Source organism: Lolium rigidum, chromosome 6 (genome assembly GCF_022539505.1).
Source record: "Lolium rigidum isolate FL_2022 chromosome 6, APGP_CSIRO_Lrig_0.1, whole genome shotgun sequence".
Lineage (NCBI taxonomy): Eukaryota > Viridiplantae > Streptophyta > Magnoliopsida > Poales > Poaceae > Lolium > Lolium rigidum.
In genome coordinates this window covers 5,541,853-5,567,793 of record NC_061513.1, presented here as the reverse complement: position 1 = coordinate 5,567,793, position 25,941 = coordinate 5,541,853, and the positions used below count along the sequence as shown (strand labels likewise).

The 25,941-nt window shown below is 45.8% G+C and overlaps 1 long non-coding RNA gene across 6 annotated transcripts; it reads right to left on the bottom strand.

Annotated features, from left to right (window-relative positions):
* Positions 1 to 8,057: 8,057 nt before the first annotated feature.
* LOC124663625 lies at positions 8,058 to 12,234 on the bottom strand. Of its 6 annotated transcripts, none has more exons than XR_006990415.1 (6): positions 11,674 to 12,234; positions 11,393 to 11,525; positions 11,084 to 11,301; positions 10,330 to 10,952; positions 10,087 to 10,171; positions 8,058 to 8,315 (listed from the first exon to the last, which is right to left on the bottom strand). It is a non-coding gene; the product is annotated as an uncharacterized LOC124663625 (long non-coding RNA). The 6 variants fall into 6 exon arrangements; XR_006990414.1 differs by having other exon boundaries at positions 10,087 to 10,154; XR_006990412.1 differs by having other exon boundaries at positions 10,087 to 10,952.
* Between the last annotated feature and the right edge of the window lie 13,707 nt (positions 12,235 to 25,941).

Genomic DNA, 25,941 nt, shown 5'->3' with positions numbered 1-25,941 from the left:
CGGTGGCCCCAACTTGTCGGCGAGAGAAACCAATCGTCGTTCTCATCGCATCGTCTTCCGCGCGCTGTAAAAGCCTGCCGCCGGTCTGCATTCGCCGGCCACGCGGCGAGTTAATGTCGTCGTCTTCCGCGCACGCATCGTCTTCCGCGCGCACTAAAGGCCGCCGCCGGTCCGCTCGCCGCGGACGCGTCGCATTCCACGCGGCATTAATCACCAGCGCCGGCCCGCGCCTATATACGCCGGTCCGCTCGCCGCGAGGCGTACCCCGTGCTCCACTCTCCCTCCACTCTCCCTCTACTCTCCCGATGGCGTTCTACGACGACGACGGCGCAGCCAACAACGGCTTCCCCCGCCGGTCGCTCCACGCGTGGGAGGGGCACCTCCTCCACCAGGCGGGGTACCCCTGCCCGCCGGACACGAGGCCTCCCGGCGGCGGGTGGCGGCTTAGTGCTGGCGGCGTACCAATCCCGCCGCCGCCTCATGGCCACGCCCTCGACGTCGCCATCGAGGAGGCGCGGATGACCTTGACGGATGAGGAGCGCGCCGAGCCACGCCACCACCCCGACAACTACACGGCGTGGAACTCGTACTTCCTGCAGCGGTGGGAGCGGGAGCTCGCCTCCTACGACGGCCCGCCGCCTCCGCCTCCGTGCAACAACGCCGCGGGCCGCCGACGTTGGTGGAGCGCGCCGGGCCGGACACTCGAGGCCGTCCTCGATCACATCGAGGGCGGAAACTTCCCGGTGCTCACGATGCCCCCTCCATCGAGGGCATCGGCGAGCCGCCGCCGGGAAACGTCTGGCAGCCACGGCGCATGGCTGCCAGCTCGTCGTCTTCCGGATCGGCGCCGAGGTCATCCTTGGCGCCGGTGAAGAGGGAGGAGGCGACGTCGCCTTCGACGCCGGTGCGCGTCAAGAAGGAGCCGGCGTCTCCGCCGCCGACCAGAGGGCGCAGCAGCGGCGCCCTCGTCATCCGCGACCAACCCCCCCAGCCTGGGCGGAAGAGGAAGGCGGCGAAAAAGGAGGCCGCCGCGGCCGCCGCCGCAAAAAGGCTCGCCGAGGAGGAGGCGAAGCGCGCGGAGGACGCCGCCGTGGCGGAGGCGATCGCCAGGTCGCTCAACGACCTGGTGCCCGCCGACAACGCCCTCCCCGAGGACGCCGCCCTGGCGTGGTCCAGGCGCGAGTGGGAGCGCGAGGAGGCGGAGCAGCAGCGGCGGCTGATGGACCTGGCCGCCGCACGCCGACTCGCCGCGCGCGCCGCTCCAACCGCCGCCGACGACGCCGCGCGCTACCGCCGTCCTGCGACGCCTCCATCCGGCGTCGTTGCCCCCGTCGTCGACCTCGAGTCCTCGGACGACGAATGGTACAAGCCATCCCCGGGGTGGGGAGACGCCGGCCAGGGCAGCAGCCGCCAGGCCGCGCCGCCGAAGGTGCCGAAGGTCGAGGACGACGGCTCCGACGACGGCGGCGACGACTACACGGTGTTCTACCGCCGTTTGGGCATGTAGAGCGCCGTGTTTTAAAATTAGCATTTGAATTCCCCTAGCCGAATTTGAAATATAGTCGAATTCGGCCTCTATGTATTAACTCCGCCCGTTTTAGTCTAAATATCATTAAATTTAGTCTATATTTGCCCGAATTTAGCCGAAGTTTATCAAGTTTCCGTTTTTCAAACTCGCATCGTCGTCTTCGCCTGGGCACGCGGCTGGGAAACTACTCCTCCCCACGCCAAATCTTCCTCCAATCCGGACGAAAATTTCGCCGGATTTGGGCGTGGGGAGCGCCAACGAGTGGGGATGCTCTAATCAACATAAAAGTCACTGTTAGCGTTCACGCAGCTGAAAATGGGTCTGCACCCAGCCAAGCAGCCCGACGCAAACTGCTTATTCACCTACTCCCTCCGTCCACAAATAAATGGGACGTGCGGGATTTTTAAGGAAAATTAGCAAAAGAAGAGAAAATTTGCATTGGAAAGATGCAACCAACATCTCTCTCCACTTTAATTATTTCACCTCCAATAGATTAAGTGCATGTATAAAATTAAGATAACATGTGCTAGATATTATTCGGTTTGATTTCCGTGCAATGAGAGAGAAAGAACTTTTGCTAATTTAAAGTGCATTAAAAACATAGAAGTACACTCTTTCATGGACAAAATTTAAGGCTAGACGACCACTTATTTGAGGACGGAGGGAGTACAAGCAAGCGTGGTCTAAATTTGTGTCGTGAATGCGTCAGCGCGGATGCAGCGCTTGACCACCTCCCTCTGCCTCGGGCCGGCCTAGTAGCAACCACGTCAGCTTCGTCTTCTGCGTGGCGCGGCAGTACGGGCGGGCGGCGACGCTTTCCACATCCTGCCAAGTGAATTAATGCCGTGCAGCGATGTAGGTTCCCGGGCCTAGCAATGGTTGAACGCCTTAATGCGTGCCACTGCCCCTCGGCTGCCTTCAACGTATAAAATGGGGCATTGGCGCATCCATTCGCTCACACAACTCTAACTACCTCCCCAGTACCCAACCCTAATGCTACATCCACCTTCTCCCCACAATATCCTTGGCGGATCCTAGGTGCCGAAATCACGGACGCAGCCGCCGTGGCCGCAGTAGGGACGGCCATGCTGGATCTACCGCGCATGCACACTCTCCATCGCCTGCGTCCTCTCCCTCCCCTGCGGACTAGGAGTGCCCGCACGCCATGTACTTCGAGTTCGTCGTCCACATCACGGAGGACCCTCCTAGCAGAAAGAGACTCCCGAACAAGTTTGCAGAGTTTCTTGCCGGTTCGGGAGCCTGCCGCCGTGAACCTGAGGGAAGCCAACTGCGGCTATTGCAGGTGGTCCATCAAGGTCTTCTTCAACGGGAAAGGAAAGATGCACCTTGACGCTATCTTCGAGAGTTTTGCCCGCGGCCATAGGTTAGATGCATGCTACTCTGCCTCTACGAAGGTGATGGGACATGCGCGTTGTGTTTGACGACTCATCCTGCCGCATGCACTACCATAACAAAGACTCCAGCCAAGATAGTGATGGCCAGCTGTAAGTTCCAGGGTGTTCTTTCTTTGCAACAAAGATGGCGCAAGTGGCAGTTAAAGTAACTAGTGTAGGTTTCTGGATGTTCTACCATCGCAACGAAAAAGGTGTGGACATCCAGAACACTAGTTTGGGTGACTGGGTGTTCTTTCTTCGCAACGAAGAAGGCGTGGACGCACAAAACACTAGTTTGGGTGACTGGGTATTCTTTCTTCACAGCGAAGAAAGCCGAGGAGAGCCATCACAACCCACTAATTAGGTTTTCTCATGTTGCAATGTTCAAATTATGTACCAAAATCTATGTAAATGTATCTATCTTGCAATGTTTCAAATTTATATAGCAAAGGCAATGAAAAAATGATTTGTGCGTTGGGCCACTGGGGGCACTCTCGGACGCAAACGGAGAATAATGGCTCGAAGGCCAATTTCGCGACCACGACCCGACGCAAACAGGAACGCATGCTCACTTTTGGTGATCGAAATGCGTCGGACCGCTGTAGATGCCCTATGCATGGTACTCTATCTACAGGATTAAATATGAAGCGTGAGAAAAAACTAAGAGTACGGTGCATCAATTCCGGCTGGAAGCTGCAGATGGCGTCGAGCCTGGTACTTTGTTAGTACGAGCTGAGCTAGGTCCTACATGATGGATCGAGTTAGTACTTTACGTCGTCATTGTCACTCAAAGGTAGCTAGCTAGGTCCCCTTTCACCTCCACATATGCATGCATGCCCATGCCCATGCCCTCTCTCCCTATATATATGTGCATGCCCGAAACGGAAGCTTACCCTCCTCGTCTTCTTTCTGGCTGCTTCTCCCTTCTGAAGAAGGAATCGGGACATCAATAGCAAAAGGCGCGCCCGCGCCAAAGAGAAGAGAACTCAGCTGTATTCATCTGTACTCTTCTGCCCTCCAACCTTGCTAGCTAGCTCTCCATCATCGGCATATCTACCACCCCTCGGCCGTCGCCTCCCCGGCCGCTCCCTGGAACCGCTCGCACGCGCGCGCGCTTCATTCTCCACCCTTCTCCTCGATCTTCCGGCCTCGCCGCGCGCTTCATTCTCCACCCTTCTCCTCTTCCGGCCTCGCCGCGCGCGGACTCCGTTGTACGCAGGTATGGGCAGCGCGCATATAGTAGACTGCTAGACTAGCATGCAGATCTAAATTTGTAGATGCCAATGCTGGAGTGGAGTAGATGCAAGCCGGGAAGAGAAGGGGAAGAGAGATGTGCAGGCCGGCCGGGAGTATCGCCGGCGGGGATTCGTGGGAGGCGCGCGATGGAGAGAAATCACCCGGCCGGTGCTGGGGAGTAAATCGTTTTGTCTAAACCGGGTGGGATGGGTCAGTTATTCCTTGTGGGTCTGTTTGGTTTGGGTGTAAATAGTCCGCGTTTGACAACAGTTTGGTTTGGTGCGGTTTATTTTACAGAACAGTTGGTTTTGGTTTGGTTCAGGCCTCAACAGGTTTGGTTTCACACAGTTAAAACCATGGGTCTCACTCTCACCCGGTTGGGCAGATCAGTTCGCAGGCCTACAGCTTCCAATCTCTGTCGCCGCAGTCGCCTCCGCTCGCGCCTCATCTCCCCGGCCTGCCGCCGCCGATCGCGCCTCGCATCCCCGGCTGGCCGGCTTGCTGCCGTGGCTCATGCCTCGCCTCCCAGGCTGGCCTGCCGCCGCCGATCGCGCCTCGCATCCCCGGCTGGCCGGCTTGCTGCCGTGGCTCATGCCTCGCCTCCCAGGCTGGCCTTCCGCCGCCGCCGCCGCGCCGCTGACCCGAATCCGTTCTCCACCTCCCAGCTTTCTTCTCCCCCCCCCCCTGACCAGGACCTCCAGCAACGCCCAGACGCCCAGCACCGGAGATGGAGGTCACCCTCCGCGAGTTCACCGAGGCCGACGCCGAGGCGCTCCTCTCGTGGGCGTCCGACACGCGCGTCGTCCTCTTCCAGTGCCACCAAGTCTACGCGCGCGTGGACGAGGCCCGCCGCTACATCCGGGAGACCGGGACCACGTCCTGCCACACCAATGTACCGCGCCATCTGCGTCGGCGGCGCGGTTGTGGGCTCCATCTCCGTCAAGCCCGACCGCGCCGAGGAGATAGGCGGGCGACGCTCGTCGAGGGCGTCCTTGGGATACCGCGTCGAGCACGGCTGCTGCGGCATCGCGACGCGCGCGGTCCGGGCGGCGGCGGAAGCGGCTTTCGCGGAGTGGCCGTGGCTGATGCGCGCGGCTGGAGCCGTGCTGCTGGAGGGCGACAATGAGCTGCGAGAGGCCGGCGACGAGCTGCCGGAGGCCGGCCACAGGCTGCTGTTTGCAGTCAAGCGTGCGCTGACTTCTTCTTTGCTCTGCTTTGCCCGTGAGAGCTAGTGCAGCTGACGTGCAATGTATTATTTGGTGGAGTATTGAACGAAAGAGCGCTCCGAACGAAACTGTTGTATGCAACCCACTTCAGAAAACGGTTTTCAAACAGTTTCAGCCCAAAGTCTGCCTTTGGGTTCAGTTTAGTTCGGGTGGAAATATGAATCAGATTTGGTTTTAATTGGGCTATGGGAGTTACGAACGGGTTTAGTTGTGCTTTGGTTGCCAAGTTTGATAGCGTGGGTACAGTTGAGATATGGGGCAAATCCCCAACCATTCTCAGGTTTGGGCTCCTTTGATTCAAAAGATTTGCATAGGAATTGTGTAGGATTTGGTTCCTATGGAAAAATTTCCTATACATGTTGTTTGATTCATAGGAACATATCCTATAGGAAAAAATCCTATAGAAATCTTGTAGTGTAATTACAATAGGAAAAAAGCATTAGCTCATATCTCATTGAAATTTTTTTTGCTACAATCAAACAAACTTCATCTTCCTATAGGATTCAATTAGACATGTCATTCCAATCCTATTCCTTTCCTATTCCTATGCTTTTACTGGGGAGGAAGAATGGCTTTTGTTTTTACTTCCACTGTCACTACTACTACTAGTAATTAAATTTTTAAGTACCTCCTGCTTAATGTGTTTGCATATTATATGCTAGACCGGCGGTCCCATGGAGTGGCTGGAGTACTACCTGTTTGCTTCGAGGGCGGCCTGCACGGTGCTGGGGGTGGCGTCCTTCGCCATTGGTCCACCACTGACCCCGAGTACACTCCTTGCGGAGGCCTTCACGTAAGTGTATAGCTGGGCCACAAATAGAATTATGGACTAGTAATAGGAGTACTTTACTTCCTCCATAAATGCAGATTAAGGAACATACTAGGGTTGGGAATTATGCCTAGATCCCGCGCAAATGGAAATTTCATTGATAAGACCTTCTCAATTGTAGCCAATATTTTATTGCGAATAATTCCGACAACCTTAGGAGAAAAAAAGGCATTTACTTATTATAGAGATGGTGCGATTTTACTCTTTTTTTTTTTTGTTTTTTTAGCCCTACCTATACCTCAGTCTTCCGAGAAAGAGAGGGGTTTCGCATAGAGAGAACAGTATTAGTAAAGCAAACCCACGCTTCGGGAAGATGAGGTGAACTAACAATACTACTACTCCATTGTACGTTCATGCAGGGCCATCAAGGTATCGGCCTTCTGGGCGATGTGCATGGGCCCGATGATGACACTCTTGCATATCGCTGAGCACAAGCACTGGCAGTGGCTGGACCCGGCGCCGGGGGATCACTTCTCCTACCCCGCCGTGTTCTACGAGTGGGTATGTAACGTTTACGCACTGCACTTGCTTTAAGGCCTTGTTTGGTTTCACACAGATATTCCGGCCGGAGAGGATTGGTATGGCATGGCCAGCCGGCCGGCTTGAGTAAAAAAGAACAAATTTCTCAGAACTAAGCCTAAGTGTGCACTATGCAGATGCTGGCAGTTGTGTACTGGGGCTCGGGCTCGGCCGCGTTGGGCGTCCTCGTCCCGCCCGACTTCAGGCAGACCTGCACCGGCGAGCACCAGATCACCTGCCTGAGGTACGAGATCGCCTGTGCCCTAGTCCTGCTCGTGGGCGCTTTGACCACCAGCAACGCCGTTATGATGCACCGGGCCCGGAACAGGTCCAACGGGCCGCGCCTGCTGGTTCTTCTTTTTGGGCATTAGGAGACAGCTGGGAGCTCCATACTGACATGGAGATCATACCTACGTGCTAGTAGTACATGGCAGCTGTTGGTACTGACATGGAGCTACGTACTTAGCTACTTCTATTTGCTGATTCGGTGGTGTGATCTGTACAGATAATCGACCTGACATTTATTATGGTGTCTCTGCATGCCCTGGAAACATACTCCCCAGCACCGTTTCTCTCGAGAGATAGTTTCCAAATGACTTACTGTTAACCGTGGAAGCATACTTATTATATGTAGGTTCTATATATGCAGCAAGACTAGCCATGTGGTAACGACAACAAAAATGACTATTCACTTATATTAGAATTATCATTCTACACGTATTTCTAGAATTATCATTCTACACATATTTCCTTTTCCATGCGTCCTCCACCGACAGAAAACTATCTTTCATGCCATGATAATGTTTCTTGGAGTAATCTCGTAGCCCGTTCTTAATTAAATGTAGGACAGTTTTATGATTAAGCAAGGAGGGAGTAGCTAATAAAACTAGAACATGATCAGAAAAATATTATTATACCACACAGGTTGTTATAATTAAAGTACAACAGCACAAGTAACATGAGCAGTTGTGAAACCAATGTGGACAGCACAACATACACCTAGTGAAAACAACATGAATACTCAGCAGCACTATTTTGCCGTTCGCATTCTAATCAATGCATGAAATAAGATTCATCTAGCACAGGGTGTGGCTTTTGTTGAGACTACCTCAAGATCTAATAGATATTGACAGACTAGATGAACATGCACGCTTCACCGCGCCGCCTGCACCACGTGGTACGCAGTGGGGGTTGTAAGTGTTTTTAACCATGTGTCAATCGACATGTACATGTGTTTCACCGAGCAAGTAATAGCCGAACTATGAAAGTTCTCGAAGCAATTTTAATGAAGTGCTATATAAGTAAAAAAAACACTCTTTTACATATAGGCTAACAGCTTCTCACGTTACACAAAGGGTATAACTGATACATGGATCAAAAGAAGTAACAATGATGACCAAAGGAACGTCATAAAGGAGTATTTGCATAAATACATACATATATATATATAACAATACTCTAGCTCTGCTTTTCTAAAGTAGAAATTTGCCGGCTCCACCGAATTTCCCCTTTTGCCATGCCCATACTTTTCTGAATTGCAAGATCCACTATCACTTAGTGTCAAACATGTGGCTTCAAATGCCCTATTAGGAAGAGTAATAAAGTAATAGTCTGAAATATCAGCATAACAATGATCGAACACACATTAGATGTATAACTAAACAATTGGCATGTTTCTTGAACTGGATGCAAGTTCCCTACAAAATAGTGAAATAGTTTTCAAGGACAGAATATGCTAACGGATACATCTAATATGTGTGGGATAAAGGTGTACTTCAGATGCAATTATTCGGGATAAGCGTATCTAAGAAAAATCAGCCAAAGTTTACATGAAGTGCGAAAGAATAACTTTCACATCATATATGGATTAGATAGCCATTTTGAGGCACTCTGAAGAGCTTTTTTATGCTCCTTTTATATCGGAGAAAAGGGCAATGTGTTAAAGTGAAAGCAACAATGCAACTGTCTGGATGAAGATTTACTTATAATTTCCTATCAGGATAATTTAGATTCAAGAAAAGGGCAGTTCCCAATACTTTCCTTCCACTTCTGATCCGTCCAAACAAATTTTAAAATCAAAGGTGGGAGCATACGAAATAAAATTGCAAATCCCCCAAGCATACACTATTAGCTTTATCAGAAATTAGAGAATATAAAGGCCAAAAAGAGGATTATAATTAGACATCTGGTCCAAACAACTTTGTCTTGAATTCTTAAATTCCTCAAAGCTACGTGTAATTTTTCGCAAAAAAAAAAACTACGTGTAGTAACCATAATCCACATTTTGGTCTCTGCAAATACCTTCACCCTTCCCTTATGAGCACTACCATTTCAAGCAAATGTGTCATATACAACACAATGCAGTTACCGGTGCATACGGGTGCCCAGCCCAATAGATCGCCCCATGCATGAATATGGTTCACAACCCAGCAGCACAACAACGGCTGATGGCCCAGGAGACCTCGCAGCTAGCGTGACTTGCATTAGTGGTATTTGTACCACTCTGCTTTAGTAGTTGTTTTCATTTAAAAACAATGATGCCGGCTTCAAAGTTTTACCAACTATCCTACAATCAAAAACAGGCCTAAAGAAACTCTTCCAATGATGCTAGTAATCACAAATATATAGGTGGAAAAGCTCTAGTTGTATTGCTTATGTGGATCTATGCCTTAGTTTCCAAAGAAAGGATAGAAGATAGAAGAGATATTTGAAAATTTAAATAGGACTTGAACAAACTTTTAAGACTATGTCAAACCTATAAATTACTAAAAAATAACTTGGTTGCTGAACAGCTAGCTGTTCAAGGAAGTAGTTTGAATCTGTATAGTTCAAAGGTGACTGGTGCATGGTTTCTGGCTTAACGTATTCTGAACCAAAAACAGCAGCAGGGTTACGTGCAAAATTACTACTTGAACTCACAGTATCATACAGATTTCTGTGGGCATACAGAATTAGTAAGGCAATGGTGACATAGTTACACAATAACACCAAGCCTACAACTCTTCGTTTGAATTAGGAGTTGATGATGAACATTACTATATCTATCCATATTGGCTAAACATCACTATCAGATCATTATATCTATCCATAATCGAAATGACATTATATAAAATACACTCTATGATCGATGTCATCTTATTAACCCATACATATAGCAATAGCAGGCAACACAGGGTGTCAAATAACCTGGTGGTATCCTTTATAAACGCAACAACTTAAGCTAAAAAAAAATGAAAAACCAGCAAACCAGACATAAAAATAAGGTCGATAATTCCTATGAACAGAACTGATAGCAAACCAGAAATAAACAGATAATCGTGACTAAAAGGGGACACACTCGATACATGTACATACCACTATAAACTGGGACCATTATCTCTAGTTGCTACGCAGGAATCGCCTCAGACCATGCTGAAGGCTACCTACAAACCAGGCGATTCTGAAATGAGTTGCAAATGAAATCGGTAACACAAGATAAGTTAGAGAGACGAGTTGAAGCCAACGGAACATTTCGGAATGAATCAAGATTTATAGGCTTTAGTGAAAGAGGTAAAATAAACACTAAGATAGAAGATCGCTTCGACAGAACAATCATACCTCACCAAAGCTGATGCTAATGATGTTCCGGGATAACAATCTACAGGAATTTAGCTACAACCCTTCAAGGCACCAAACAGAAGCAGGCCCTGAGATTAATCTTGGCACCGCTGCAGTTCTATCGCCCGTGGTCACTGGTGTACACACAATGTTCTGCAAAACAAATCACTTCACTGAAGTTAAGATGCAAATAAAGAATATAAACAACAGATGGAAGCTAAAGCAAAGAAGGGTAAATGAACATTTACATCACCTCTCAAGTTTGATATTCGATATTTCATCAAAACATTGATTAGAAACAATAGCATAAAGTACGTAAAAGTGCATGAAAAGTACAGTATGACTGCTAATGATTCTACCTAATTTTAGAAATCAAGACATCGTTAGAAGTATTTGGCAGCAAACAATAAACATTGGAGGTAGAAGTAGGTGTTGAAGTTCTAGCGGTAAAAGTACGACACAAATTTCCAGATTCTATTTCTATTTAGAAACTCTATAAAAAATATTTGTTTTCACTGTCTTGACGACTCTAACGTTCTGCTTTTCTTTTGAAGAGTCAACATTACATAGAACTCCTAATTTCAATCGTTGAAGGCACTTGATCCAGCTGCTGGTCGTCTTTGCTGCATCCACAAATAAAAAACGTTTAGATCTTCAGTCTGAAAACTCAGAAAGACCCATACTTCTGTACTGCATTAAAAATTTAGTAAAAAAAATGTTTACAATAAAGACACTTGTCTAGACTGGATGTTACCGTGTTATACTGCCACCAAAAATTTCAAGCGCATCAACTGCTGCACCAGGCACGCACGTATCAGCTGCTGCATAGCCCGGCAAGAGCATGGCCGAGGCAGGGCCAAGCTCCAGCATGTGTGTCCACGTTCATCGGAGAGAAACCATGCATGTGTGCACACATATGCCATATCTTGCATGAAAATTGTGTACTCTGAGAGAGGAAGCTGCAAGGCCAACCTGCAGTTCAAGCACCTGAAAGCATCAGGAAGGGCAGCCATACCTACATCAGAATGAAGAGGAAACCGCCCAGGTAGAGGAGTTCACGCACCAGTCACACATGCTTGTTATCCAGGCCGCTTCTTCGCGAGGGAGCTCGCCATCGGCCGCCGGCCGTTGCTCTCCAAGATGTAGTCGTGACCTTGACCTCGCACGGTAGCCGTGGGTAGGTCACCATGGATAGACTGCAACATAACCCCAAACAAACAATTTAGTCCTCATGAACATATCATCAAGCAATTGTTGAGCACAATTTTGTCAACAATAGAGAAAGAGAGAAAGAGCAGTTTGTGTATGGAGTCGAGGAGAGGGAGAGGGACCAAGAAGCTGTACCTCACATCGTTGTACTCTGGAGTAGCAGCGGTGGAGACACTGCCATCTGCTGACCAAGAACCGTGGACCAAGGAGGGCCGCGCTCAACTTGAAATGCGAGGTGGAGGCGGTCACAAGCACTGCGCCCTGATCTCGCGAGCAATCTTGCATTTTTGCTGGTGCTTCTTTTCCTCGTTCTCCCCACTGGCCCTCTCCTCCAAGCTTCACTCTCCCTCGTCCTCTTACCTTCCGCCATGGCCGCCTTCCCTCCCGGCGTTTTGCTTGCCCCCACTGGCGCACAACCAAACGCCGCTGCCCGCCGTGGATTCCGCAAGACAGGCCTCCTATGTCCGCCTCCTGCAGTGCATGTCGTCCCCATCGGACCCTGCCCCGTTTCCTCTATCAGTAAGCTACAAAAACAGCGGGGCCGTGCGGATCAGCTCGAGGGGAGTCCATGTTATGGCTGCTGTGGAGTCTAGGAGCGATCTGCCAACAGTCCGGGGATGAGCTATTGGGGGCGGCCGGCCGTCAGGAACCCTAGCCTGTGGCCTCTCTGGGAAGAAGAAGAGGAGAGAGGGGTGCTCCAAACCACCTATTCACCGCGCACCGACGGAAAGGGCAGAGAAGCCCCAACTTAACACACGGCGGGCATGCAGCAGCATGCTAGGCCCAAACTGTGGCCCATGCACCGACATCGGCCCACATGGCGACGCAGGCGCCGTCCAATCGATGAGAACACACGGAACGCAACAGTCATAACCTATACTAGCAAAGAAGGGCGCGGCGCCGCGCCGGATCATGGTAATTATCTAGTTAATTTTGTTGTTTAGTAAGAATCCGTTATTTTGTAAGTCGCAGCGAGTTGGTATTTTTAAGGTTAGGGCGTAAGTTGTCCAAGAGGTGGTGCCCTTGAAGGTACTAAGAAGGTTGCAACGATAGGTATACCTAGAATGAAAATCAAGGGCATTATTGAAAAAATCTTCTATTCGACGAAAAGAAACACAAATTCTAATATATCTTTCTACAGAATTGCATGAACTAACCGGAAAATTTATTCATAACAATATTAAGAAGTGATGGTATTGGGGAGGCACACACCAATTAGTCATTTATACTGATATATCTTCCTCCAGGATTACATCAACTAACCGGAAGATTAGTTACTGGTACCAACTTACATTGTTGCTTAATACATAGTACTCCAGTACATAGACCTTGTCGATTAGCTAGTGGCGCGGCGGCACGCCGCACCTTTCTTGTAGACATTAACCGGAAACAAAAATGTATTTATGTTGTAGGTTAGGGTGAGCATCTGGCGACGTGTAGTGTGTGTATAAATTCAGAAGTGCGCCGTCGTTTTGCACGATGAGGTGGTACACGCGTGGAACGAATGGTAATGAGATGGGGTACATGAGTGCTCATAATTACAATACAATATGTCTACAAATATGTAGCGTGGGAGAGGTATTGGGAAAATGAGTCTTTGGGTGTAGAAATTACTACCGACCTATTGTATTGAATATCAAGACAATGTTGAAAACATTGTGGTTTTTTGGGCAGGGTGCAAGTTGTCACCAGTGTTATATTATTTACAATTTCTCATCGAATTTAGAAATTACAAATTAGGCTACCACAACTTGACCTCACACTCTCTGAATGCACTAAAACTTCGAACTTAGATTGTTGCACTGGCACATATTCAAACCTATGCACTGTCCTAAAATTTGATTTCGTTGACAATAATGATGGCAAACCACGGACAAAGTTCATAATTCATCTATATATCTTGAACATTTCAAAAAGTGTCTCAGGACTCCATAAACATGCAAAGGAGAAATGGCATGCCCTCTCCGACCAAGATGGAACTTCTCCACACAAAAAAATAGCGTGATCAATTTTGCAATAATCAGGTGAAGGCAGGGTCAACATATTTATGATAAACTAAAAGTTCATTATTATAGGTAAGAATTAGACTAAATGGCGTGCATTTTGTTTTGACATTAAAACTCTTTTGAGAGAGACAAAATGTACCCAAATTTGACGTTGAACTCAATAGATACATGGTCAATTTTATTGCACCAATTTATGGGGCAAGAAAATAAAGAATAATGACAGAACACTCAGATCTCAGAGGTTTCTCAAGGAAATGGAGAGCACAGGGCGAACTTCTCAAGTCGTAGAAGTTCCTCAGCGGTTTGTTTAATCTTAGATGACCACAATCTAGGCTGATTTCCTAAGCTGGTATCCAGCTTAACCATTCACTTCCATTACCCTTGATTCTTCATTTATTTAAAGTGTGACATATTCAAAAAAATGTGATATATATATATATATATAGTATGCCATGTAAGGTTGATGTGTTTTGGTGCAAGCAGCAGTGGTAGTTATCTTTTGAATTCTCTTTACTTGATGAAATTCTTTTTTTTAGGGAATGCTTGATGAATTTGTTGTTTCGTTAGATTTGACATAGTGAGCCCTCCTCAACCTATGCAGCTGAGACTGTCGCCCCAAGGGGCCTGTGCAGACTGAAAATAATGTAGCTATGTGATGCCAGGCTTTGAACCAAAAAGGGACTACCAAATTACTTGGCAGGGCAAATATATACCTACAACAGATTCAGGGACAACTAAAATAAAAGTAGAAAATAATATTTAATAGTCTCAGCACATATGAAAGAGCTTGGTCCTTCTTCTCATTTGCAGGGCCTATTTTCTCTAAGATGATATGATCCATGGAAAGGCAAGGCTACAGTGAACCATTTTTTTCTGCAAAATTATGTGAAAGTGGAATCACTTTGTCAACTCTTTGTTTTTAGTGAATAGAGAAAAGTCAGCTTCTGTTCAGCGCTGGTATTTTACATCAGGCTCCTATGAACTCAACCTTTTTCCTATTCTGCTAACGTTCAGATTCGTCCAATTACTGGCTACTCAAAAATCAATGTTGATGCCCCGTTTATTGAGTATACAGGGGGGCGAGCAATGCCCTGGTGGCTCATGATCACGGCGACAACATCCAATTCTCTGCTGGATGTCTTGTTCAATGGTGTGACGGTGTGTCGATGCTGAAGAATCTGAAGTCCAGGCATGCCTTGACGCCATCAAACTTGTTGTTGCCTGGGTAAAGAAACAAGTAATTATTGAAAGTGCCAATCTGTTAACTCGTCAAGAGCGAAGCAGTTCTGTAGACACTGCACTATGTACAACTCTATTGCAGATGGTAGAAAAGCTTTGCAGTTTTATAGTTTCCAGCTCTAGATTAGTTAAGAAAAAATGGCACTGTTGGCCTGTAGATGCATGAGATACCAGAGGCAATATGCCATGTCGTTCTTTCTAACTATATGAACATTCTCATATGAATTAATACAATCTCTTTCCCCCCCCCCCCCCAAAGAAAGTTTGAATAATGTATTTATAGTACTCCCAAATGACAAAAATAGACCATCCTATCAATCAATATAGACTATTACTTGCCATTATTATGTTGATTTTTCTATATATATATCAGGAAACTGTACCAATAACAAAAAAAAAAACCGATCATAAGAGGATTTTTTACTGAGATATGGCAACACAACAGCTCCAAATAAAAATACTGATGAAGATTCAACATATATCCTTGACAAAATTCTATTAAAAACAGAAAGAAAAATAAACATGTGTATTTAGTTGATCATATAAAAATATACATGCGTATATAGTTGGTTGTATAAAGTCCATGAAAATCTGATAAGCTCAATAATAATAAGTAATGACTACAGTAGGAGCAAAGAGAAGCAGTAATACCTTTGAAGAAAAACCTTCGGCTGGAAAATTCTTAAGTGTCCTGCAGGGGCATTCAACAACTCCTCAACTCCGTGGATGCAAATCGACAGTAGATGAACATAGTCAAGAAACATGCAAGAATTATTGAGATAAATTAGCAAAGGTACACAATAGTAATTACAAATTGATAATCATCAGTAAACTATCCCCAATGATAATTGCATCATTTGCAAAATCCAACACTTTGGGGAATTAAATTGAGAATAATGCAGAACAGTTAAGCAAAAGCAAGAAGCCATCAGGTATGTCAAAGTGTACCCAATCTGACCTGCGTCCAACAAATCTTTTTGAAACCAGGTATGTATGTCTCATTTAGTTGTGTTTAATGTATAGTTCTTAGATCTACCATAGGCCATCAACAGTGACAATTTCAATGAGTGGCCTGCCTCAACCGGCAACTTCTTTCTATTTCATGAAGAAAATGGATTACTTAAAGAATAATCATCAAGCATAATACTGCTAAAGCCAGATGAACCAATGGTTACATAAAAATAGGCGCGATGACAAAAACTATCACGAACACACAAGAATAACTTGGTTCATACTGTACTGTAGAGAAAATGCTTTACTCAAAAGAGTAACTATCAAGCATAATACTGCCAAACCCAGATGAACCAATGATTACATAAAAATAGGTGCAGAAACCTAAATGCACAAGAATGATTGGCATGAAACCTCCAGTTTGAAACATGCATCATGATGCTCATAATTAGCCTATACAGTATATGCATACACATCTCATCAAAATAAAGAGTTTACAATTAACGTGAGCATATAGGAGGCATACATCACATAACAGCCTATTAACTTGGAAGCAACAGAAACTTTGGAAATAACTAAATGACGGACAATAAGAAGGTGCAGATATACGGGAACAACGAACACGAAAAAGCCACAAAGTAACATACTCGATACACTCAACTGGCAGGAAGAAGTAGTAGAAAGCATGTTTATTCACTATAAGATATATTATATGTACCTAATGGTACCCAACAACTTGAGAGATATGGAAGTGCCAAAAAAATGATAGGTAAACAAAACCAAGCAATGATCTCCCAAAGTGGAAGACATAATTGTCCCATGGCTCAGCAACTTCAACTCTCATAGAAGTGACTAACTGGTGTTTCTCACACTCGAGCAAATGGCAGAGCAAAAGTAACAACAAAAAATATGTTACTTCATGGCAACACTAACTGACCAATTCAACACAAATAAAATAAACATTAGGAAACCGAATTGAGTTTCATCATATATACTATAGGATTCCTTTCTAAAATAAATCTACAGCATTCATTGATATTATCAAGTTCAGTGTGAAAGGACGGCAAGAGAGAAAGAGAGAGTAAATTAAAACGCACAGTCACATGCATTTAACAATTATCTTTACAACCGTACATGTATATGGAGAAGAAACAATGACTACTTAACATATAGAAGGACCAATTCCTTCATAGCTCTGCACAATCACAAATAACAGAAACTACACTGTGATGGGCCCAACCATGACAGTTAACTTACAGTGCTATGAATCAATTTCATGTACTCAATATTTAACTATCAGACCAAGAAGAAAACTACCTTCCGTCGAAGTCATCAATAACAAACTGTCAAACAAATAATGAGGTAACTTGTCCACCCTTATATAATCCAGAAAAATTAAGCATGGGAAGACCGCATGATAAATGAATTAGATTGCAATAACAAAGTAGTAATGTGACAATCGACCCCCAATTCGGTACTACATACACTATTATCATTTGCTGCATCAAGAAGTCATGGAAAATTCATGCTACACACGTAAATCCGGCATGGAAATATATATGTGCTACACTAAACACGTTCTGACCATCCGAATGTTACCCTTTACTCACTACTGGAACTACATAATCCCAATTGATAAATCTTGGAAAAAATTGATTCGTAGTGGCAAACATGAGCTTATGAACCTAATGGAACAACCAACAACAACAAAATTTGCAGGGGAGAGTGATCTACAATAGGCAACTGAACCTACAAAACAGCTCTGTACCTCGAACAAAATAAACCACGTTCTTTTTATATTTCACTCTCGAGGAGACAAAGATCTAGAGATTCTAGATTTACTGAATATTTGAAACTTTCAAGAGAACACCTGCCCTGCACTCCTGCTCAGTGAAAGCAAAACCTTGGAAAAAGTAGCTGGAGAAGATGGGCAGTGCCGGCTGAACACAGTGGCCTACTTGAACCCAACCCACAGCCTGGATAGCTAGGTTGATGTTTCAGAGATTTCCTTGGTTGTAGAATTGAGAAAAATCCACATGCATTGAACAAATTCCAGTACAACGAAGCTCCAAGAAAACCTTATCAATTCTTTGTTGCCCTCATCAAAGAGATCAGCTGAAAAGAATAACATGCAACTACGACAAAACTGAATTAGCATATTCCTGAAACTCCATCTATGTCATAGTGGCAGAGATTTAAACACATCCTCCAAATATTTTTTTAAAAAAATTAGATAACACAAAGTTACAGTAGAACTAAATAATTTTCACAGTCCTCAATCTCCATTAAATCAAACTGGCAGACATATTAAACTTACGAAACAAAAGGTTAGTTCACTATAGAGTAACGGTTATCTAGTTGAATAAAAGATTTAGGTGCATGACAAAATAGTGATGTGTGTGATCAAACATAACGATATTTGAAGACTGACTTTTAAAGTAAATCATACTACCTCCAGAATGACAGATAGACATCATGATGTATTTACCAGAAGGTAGCTCACCTCACATGCTATAGTTTGTGTGCAAGAAACAAATACAACTCTAAACCTGGAAGATAAGAAAACAAAGAATAGCCAGATTGAAGAATCTTTGCCATAGAAATAACATGAGTCAAATGTGTCTGCCACAAAAAAGGAGGCATTCTTCCTTACCTCACCAAGAATCAACACCAACCTTCTTAGCATCAAGTATCATCTTTCTTTGTGTTAGCTTTTCTACTGCAATGAGCAAACTAAGTAATCTGGGAAGACCAGAGAATTTGGGAAGATATGTCGAAAAGCACGTGGACCAAATAATAATGTTCCTTGTTCACCCTTATATAGCCCAAAGATGTAAGGAAGTCATTAAATTAGGTGTCAATAATGAAGTGGTAATATGAGAATCGACTCATATCTGTACTACATACAACACTTTAGCTTCTGGCGCTTGACGAAGTCATATAAAAGCTAGTCATGTTGTAAAAGCTCGTAAATCTGAATGAGAAATAAACTCAGCATATTCGAAGAGATCTATTGATATGAAGGATTTTCGAAAGATTTGCATACCTATGAAAAATGTTAACATATACAATAGGTGGTGGTCTTTGAATATGCTCAATTGCATAAAAGATTTGCAAATAAGCATACATGTTGGTACATTTGTAGGATAGAAAACAATATCCTCAATAGATATTTTTACATACATGCCGCATTGATTTTCAGCAATGACTTGTAGATCAATTTGTAGAAAGAAACCACAAGTAGGTGGTGGCAATCTCAAGATTCTACCTGACATGTTCCTCTAGATAATCATCACCTGGGAGCATATCTAGAGGATATGATTTGTAACTAAAAAACAAAGCTAACAGAGATCTTCTATCACATATGGCTCGAGAAAGAGAATGAGCAAACAGAGAACTCACCCACACAGGGGAGGCGGATCCTTCAGAAGTTGCGACTCGCGGCGATTTGTTCGCAGCTTAACCGCCAGGAGGCAGCCGGGATCCACCAAACCTTTTCTCCTTCTGACCAAGAAGACGTCAATATGAAGCTACAGACTTGGATTTTTGGTGGTGAGAAGAGAAGGACAATAGCCTGTGCTAGAAGGGAGAGTAGCTAGATGGTGACCGCTGCTCTCTCCTGCCCGATCTCTCGAGCAGGTCCCTTGCTTGTTGCTTATCGATTCGGCCACGAATTTCTTGCTTCTTCTTGATCTGGCCGCCACTGATTTCCTCCGGATCGTGGCCCTCCCTTGCTTGCTGGTCCACAAACGCTTCTCAGCTGCCGGCCCCTGCCTGCTCCGGCCCGAGGTCGTCGCTGGCGGCCCGCGCCTTCTCTGCCCTGAGGTCGCCGCCACCGGCCCGCGCCTGCTCTGCCCTGAGGTCGCCGTCCCCGGCAGGCGCCTCCCACGGTCACCGGCCCCCTCTTGGTCCGTCCCGAGGTCGTTGTCGCCGGTCGCTCGCCGGATCCTTGAGGTCGTCGCGGCCCACACTTGCTCCGCCTCGAGGTCGCCGTCCCCGGATGGCGTCTACCCCGCCCCGAGGTCGCCAGCCTACTCATGCTCCGCCCCGAGTTCGCCGTCGCCGATTGCTTGCTGGATCTCGGCCGTGGGTCGCAGGTCTGGCCGCTGACCTGAACCACCGGGAGGTGGGCGGAACAGGGAGGCCACCACGCGGTGAAAGGACACAGGAGAAGAGGAAGACGGCCGGCGCCGGCGCGCAGCACGGCGGCCCATACGCATCGGCAATCGACGGGCAAATCGGCCGCGACCAGCCGGCCGACCACCGCGGCGGCCAGGAACAGCGGGCAACCCTCCATGGACCGCCTCTCCATGAGTGTGAAGAGAGGCAGAAGGAGGATTAGCAGGCCCTCCATCAGCAGACGAAACCAACGGAGTAGACGACGGACGGACCATCCCAGAGAAATTCAAAAGAAAGGAAGGAGCCGGGCGGAGCGGAGAAAAACTGAGTCAAACCGGCTCCACAAAGTAACAGCGGCGAGACAGCGCGGACCCACAGTAGCAGCACGAGAAGGCTAACCACACACGCACGGGAGGAACGAAATCTGAGGGTAGACACGGGAAATCCGATCTGAAAAAGCAGGACGTCCCCATACGTGTACACGAAACTAACTGGATGCATCGAAATACACGTGTCAGCAAACGGCTTAAGCAACTAAATTAGCCAAAAATCTGAGAAAAATCGGATCTGTTCAGGTTTAGTATAGTAGTTATTTAGTTAAGGAAAATGATCTGATTCCCCCGAGGGATCAGACTCGTCCCATCCTCCGCCTTGACAGCCTGACGCGTGTCCCCGCGTGTGGTGAAAAGAGTGCTCCCCGTGGTGGGTCCCATGCTCCTCATCCCATCGTTATCCTCTAGCACAGCCTGACGCGAAACTTCTTGCCAGGAGACGGATGATTTCCGTCGGCGAGTTTGTTCCTCCGGCCGCCATGGTCACACCTTCTACCTCTCTAGCACCTCCCTCTCCCACGCACCACTCGGGGAGGCCGTCGCCACCATCACGCCGGCGAGCGCCCGAGTCACGGAGGGCTTCCACCGGAGAGACTCTGCCTCCGACCGCCATGGTCAACAGCGCCGCATCTCGACCACGCCAGAATCTCCCCTGCCGCGCACCGCCACAGAGGCCGCCGCCGCCATGGATCTGATGGTTGGTGGCTGGAGTTCGCAGCTCCGAGCGTCGCTGCACCGTCGATCTGACGGTTGGTGCGAGGACGTTGCTTCCTTTTGCGCCGCCGAGTCCTTGGCAGCTGTGACACCGCCGCTCCGCGCCGTCCTGCTTCCTCTGCGCCGCCGAGTGTGGTGGTTAGTGGAGGCGCACCCAGGCGGGGGGAGCCGAGGGTGCCATGGAAGATGGTGAGGGCTAGCAAGGTTGAGTAGGACCGCCGCGCCATCTTCTCTGGCAGGCTCCGCAGCTTCTGCGCGCAACGACCCAATGGTGTTTCTCGGTGCTTAGTGCGATCGACATGAGAGTATCCTAACGGCATGTTTTCGGAAGTTTGCTGCCATAGACATGCGGCGTTGCTATCAACGGAGCCCGGTTTTGCTACTTTAGACCTCTGATGTTGCTACCGACATAGGGCAGCTTTATACTACCGATAGAGGCATGTTTTGCTATCTTAGGTGTTCGATGTTGTTACCGACGGTTCTGGGGTTGCTACCTTAGTTACACGGAGTTGCTGCAACCTTTTTTTGGTGGCGTTGCTGCAGACGAGGTCTCCTTCACTGTATCTGCAGGGCGAAGCTACTAGTTTGCTACTGGCGTTACGTATTTTTGATACAATATCATTTTTTTGATATACATATTCTGTGTTTTTGCTACATTCTCATAATTTTTTAGATACAACTTTTCGGTGTTTTTGCTACAATTGTACCATATGTTTGCTACGGGGGTCTCCGGCGAGACTCCGGCGAGCTCAGATATTTTGCTACATGCAGTTGCTACATTATCATTTTTTCTGCTACAATAGCATAATCTTTTTGCTACGAGCTCTCCGGCGAGGTCTCCGGCGAGCTCAGCCTTTTATTTGATTTTCGTGACTGAACCGTTTTTTGCTACAATGTAGCAAAAGCGGGTTATTTTTTTGCTGCCGGGAAATGTTTTTTGCTACATTCAGCAAAAGCAGATCTGGCCGTTCAAGATGACTGATCCGACGGCTGGCGACCCCGGGGCTGGGAAATCAGATCCCCGGGGGACGCCCAGCAGTTTCCTTTAGTTAATTAATGAGGTTCACACACTCAAGTTTTATACTCCTCCGATAAAAAAAAGAGTCGGAAGGATGATACAACTTTATTTTACATTTAATCCCTTCTAAATTAATCAAAACAAGCACAACGCCCTCCCGGTCTAAATTCAAAATCAAAAAGAACTCGTCCAGCTAGCTCGCCATCTGATCGCTCACCTCCACACTCGCTATCTGTGGGGCTCCGGACTAGTTGTCCGAAACACCTGTTATGCATACCCATTCACGATCTCATGATCAATATGTCGTGAAGGTGTAACCGAACTGGTATCAAATACATCATCCTTTACAGTACCGAATAAAAATATTACAACAGGTCACATGACTAATACTTACATAAGAGCCGCAAAGGCAGGAGATCAAACAATCTCACAGCGGAAATACTTCAGATGAAAGTGTTCGCAAGACTCAAGTCATGCCATAAACCTACATGCAACTAATTGGGAAAACGTGCCTAGCTCACATAGACGTCCGTTGAATTCCACCAAGTTTGTCCAAGTAAATAGTCAGGTACAAAACCATGAGTACATCATGAATTATACTCGTAAATCACCTTAGAGAGAACTAAAGGATATGCAATTTGGCAGTAGCAAGGAATAGACACTATTCTAGGGTTACAAGGGGTGAAAGATAGTTTCTCTCGAGAATATGATGTCTCTATATCTTTATTGAAAAACCTTTTGAAAACAAGTTTCTTTGAATACTACTAGCTAAGGTTGACCCATTTTCCTTCTCGGTTATCTTTTATGACCAAAACACATTTTCAACTTTCCACCGTACCACCTAGGTACATTTTCTCTAGTCCCACTGGCATCCTTTCCCAACTCATTTGGAAACTCTTTTATAAACCAAAACTCCTTCAATGCCAAGCAACAGCCTTTACCACATCCATAACTGCGAACACGACTATTCGAATAGATTTACACTCTGCAGAGGTTGTACACTTCCCCACAAGATGCGACAAATCCTCCGGGATCATCCCTGGTTGACCAAGCGTCAATACGCGAGGCTCGGATAACCGATCGTAGTTTTTCGCTTGCTCGCCTTAGCCTAAGACATGTCGCCTAGAGTTGCACCTCCCAACACCAAAGTCCGAGGGGTTGTTTATCCAGGAGTTGCAAGGTCCCCAGCCAACTCGACCCTCCGAAATGCCGCGACCAACTGCGGGGCATCTTTCACTGAGAGCTCATAAGTTGTACCCCTACCATCTATACGAAATGGAAAAGCGTCCCCATAATGCTGGGAAGGCCACGATCGATGGGTGTCCATGCACAGACTGCCGCTTACATTTGCAGGACCCAAGTTTAAGGGAGACAAACTACTCCGCTACGCCCCTTCGTATTAGTGGTAATGTGGTTGCACTGGCTAGGTCCGGTTAGGTACTCAGTCACCAAAGTTTTTCGAAATCACCTGCTCCTCCTCTTTCCTTCAGCACCATCTTTTTCAATACTTTTTCATAAAATTCTCACTAAGGTATGGTTACCCCATTTCAAGGTTTACGAACAACTTTCTTTCTTTCAAAACTTTTTCACAAAACCTTTTTTCAAGGGGTTCCCAACCTATAGTCCACTTTTCTTTGAAAAGGGGCGACAAAGAAGATAAGGTGTTAAGCACCATATCCCTATGGTGATGGTCCATTAGGTATCAACGAGGAGCAGCACCCGTAAGGGTGGAATACTAAAACTCCGAGTGGCATAACCACTCGCATAAATAAATAATAGGACATGCAATTTATAAAACGTGTAAGTAATGCAAGAATAAGACAATAGGACAAGGTATGCATCAAGAGGTGGATTGCCTTGGTTGGATATTTGTTCCTGGACTTCTCCTTCACAAACATCTGCTCTTCCTTCCTCTTCGAAAACCTCATCAAGATGATTCCCTCCTTTTTCAGCGACGTTCGTATCTGAAGTCGCAAAAATAAAAGGGCACATATATAATCACCACACATGGAAAACAACACTCAAGCAGTACTAAAACAAGTACTATACTACCAGAGAAGCGGTACAAACATAACTACACACTTGCAAATGCTGGCTAATCCACTCTCGTTTTTAAACAAGACACTTTAATTTCCTAGAGGCAATTATGCCTAGAATCACAATTAATTAGTCAAAACTCCTACTACCAAACCAGTGGGAAACATTTATGCCTACTTGTAGGTATGTTCTGGAGAATTGAACCAAGTTTGTTTCATGTCAAACATATTTCTAAATTAATTGTAAACAAATTTATAAAGGCAGAATACCTAGGACTAGTTTATTTAGCTCACAGAACACTACACATCTTGAACAAACAAAACTTATACCTATGGATAGCTACTCAAATAAGAATCCACAAAAAAATGGATTCACCATTTTTGAAAGTATAGAAAATTTTCTAAAAAAAATTATACTGAAAAGGGGTCTATTTTCTTTTCAAAAAGTCTCAGAATTTTTCTATAAACTAGAAAAATATTTCCTCCGTCCCAAGTAAAGCCCAACATGATACTATCACCGGAACTTTGTTTGGTCACAATTTTTTTATTTTCCATTTTAAAAATCACACAAATCTAAACTGGACAGATCTTAACTTCTAAGCTACATAAAAATCAGGAAACTCCTGCTAGTGTAACCTATGCCAAAATGAAGCTACTGGGATGTAATTTTTAGAAAAATTTACTCTACTGTAAAAAGGTAAACAAAACTCTCACAATTTAATAAACACCACAGAAGCTGAAAGTGCATGGAGCCCACATGTGTGGTTTTGGTAATTAATGACAATCCCTATGGACTAATGTTTGCATTGAGTTATATTTGTAGGAGTTGTCCATAGGCGATTCTTGAACCATTTGTTGGCTTCAAGATTGCAATAAGAAGAATTTGATGAAGGATATCAAGTGTCAAGTATGGCTTGAAGATGAAGATGAAGTAAGCCCTCAAGTTACTTCAAGACATCAACATGTTTGTATTAGGTTGCAATAAGAAGAAATTGATGAAGGATATCAAGTGTCAAGTATGTCTTGAAGATGAAGATGAAGTGAGCCCTCAAGTTACTTCAAGACATCAACATGATGAAGAATGAAGAATGAAGTGCAAGTTCAAGATGAGCCAACTCGGAGAGTTCATAAGCTTGAAGCTTGCCATGAAGAAATGAAGTGCAAGTTCAAGATGAGCCATCTCGAAGAGATCCTTTGCTTGAGTCTTGCCATCCATATGGTGATCATGGATATGTGAAGATTCGCCGCAGAAGAATCTCTCCCATGGTGGATTATGGGGGAGCAATCCACATGGTGGTCATGGTTATGTGAAGATGCGCCGAAGAAGAAGCTCTCCCATGGTGGATTATGGGGGAGCAATCCACAAGACTTCGTCAAGAAAGCACAAGCAAGAAAGGCGTTCCATCTTGTTGAGGTCAAGATCGTCGTCATCGAGCTCAAGTGGAATGCACAAGTATAAGGTTTGCTCTTGATAGGGTTTATTTCTCACTGGTCTCATAGTGTAGTTGGAGACCGGTTTATAGTTTAGTTGCCGTACTATCAAGAGGGCTCTCGAGTGAGTAACTCGATCGTATCGTTCGGAGAGAGCTCAAACCTTTGCATCCTTGCATCATCTTTCTTGGTTGTTATTTGGACCTTATCCATGTGATGTTTTAGAGCTTGTGCTTATTCTCATGACAAGCTCTAGTTCATCAAAAACGGATTTCGCATAGATCACTTGTTGCGTTTTCGAGTTTGGTTCATCATCTTTCTTGGTTTTATTTGGATCTTATCCATGTGATGTTTTAGAGCTTGTGCTTATTATCATAACAAGCTCTAGTTCATTGAGAATGGTTTTTGCATGGGCAACTTGTTGCATTTTCGAGATTGGAGGTTTTACCGGTATGTATTTTTTAGATAGGTCAAACCTTTCATCATTCATTTCTATCCTCCCTTGTTGGACTATGATGGTTTCCTGCATGATCTTGTAGAGCTTGTTCCTAGCTTTA